This window comes from Oryctolagus cuniculus, chromosome 3, assembly GCF_051225735.1.
Source record: "Oryctolagus cuniculus isolate XC-2025 breed Fujian yellow rabbit chromosome 3, ASM5122573v1, whole genome shotgun sequence".
NCBI classification, from domain to species: domain Eukaryota; kingdom Metazoa; phylum Chordata; class Mammalia; order Lagomorpha; family Leporidae; genus Oryctolagus; species Oryctolagus cuniculus.
In genome coordinates, this window is record NC_142869.1 from 37,082,768 (window position 1) to 37,084,109 (window position 1,342).

The following is a 1,342-nucleotide window of genomic DNA, read 5'->3' on the forward strand; positions in this document are numbered from 1 at the left end:
TATATGGTTTAGTCTCACTCACAGCATGATTGCTAGGTTCTAAGAGAGCAAGACGGAGTGTATGGTATTTTTTATAATCTAGTGTTAGAGGTCACCTAGCATAGCTTCACATATTCTATTGGTTAAGGTTATCATAGAGTTTACTCAGTTTCAGAGGGAGGGGCATAGGCTCAATCACCTGATTGGATAAACATCAATGTTATACCATATGGAAGCACTGGGGTGGGGAGTGCTGTGTTACAGCAGATAAAGCCACTGACTGAAGTATCAGCATCCCATGTGGATTCCGGTTCGAATCCCAGCTGCTGCTCTTCAGATCTAGGTTTCTGCTATGGCCCGGGAAAGCAGTAGAAGATGGCCCAAGTCGTTGGGCCCCCGCACCCACGTGGGAGACACAGAAGAAGCTCCTGCCTCCTGGCTTCAGATCGGCACAACTGCGGCCACTGCGGCCAACTGGGGAGTGCACCAGCGGATGGAAGAGCTCTCTCTCCTCTCTCCCTCTCTCCCTCTCTGCCTCTGCCTCTCTGTGACTCTGCCTTTCAAACAAGGAAATAAATCTTAAAAAAAAAAAATAAAGGGAAGCATTTGGGATGGCAGATATCGTTGTGGCCATCACTGGAAAAAAATTTTTTTCTCTTGGAAGAAAATCACTTTATTCTACTCATAAATAATAACATTACAACAGTTTGTTTAAGGAGACCAAACATCTGTCCAGCCCCAAATCCAATATCATCTCAATGGATTTCCACACGGTTAGGATGCTTTTTTCCACCGCAATGCTGGACCAAGGAAGCTCTTCAAAGCAGATCATAGGTTGACCAGGTGGCTTTACACTTTATACCGTCACTACCAATTTCATCTGTATGCTCAAGTAACTTGGTCATGAGATTCAATTTTCTGCTTCATCCTGAGCTTCTGAATTAGACTAACCCATTTGTGATTCTTCACTGTCTCAGGACTTCATTGAAACCCTCACAGAGCTTAACATCACTCTGATTGTGGCCAAACTCCTGCTGCTGTGCTAACTGGGCTCCCTGGGCTCCTGGTAAGTGATGTCTGGCCTCCAGGGCTCAGCATTGCTCCCTCCACTGAGGCCCCCAGTGATGGCATGGGCCAGCGTGTGCCCAACAGCAGAGCCCACAGCCACGCCAGCTGCAGTGGTGGCCGTCTGTGCCAACAGGCCTGGCTGTCCGGGTGCCGCAACAGGCGAGCCGACTGCATACAGTGTGGTTGCTGCAGGGGGCTGAGCTGCTGGTGCTGGCGTCAGCGCAGCTCTCATCTGAGGAGCTGGGCTGGCTGGAGGGGTCATGCGGGAGGTACGGCTGTGGCTTCCACACGGCAT

At 49.8% G+C, this 1,342-nt stretch overlaps 1 pseudogene; it reads right to left on the minus strand.

Moving 5' to 3' along the window:
• Nucleotides 1-920: 920 nt before the first annotated feature.
• Nucleotides 921-1,342, minus strand: LOC138848944 (coiled-coil-helix-coiled-coil-helix domain-containing protein 2 pseudogene; annotated as a pseudogene).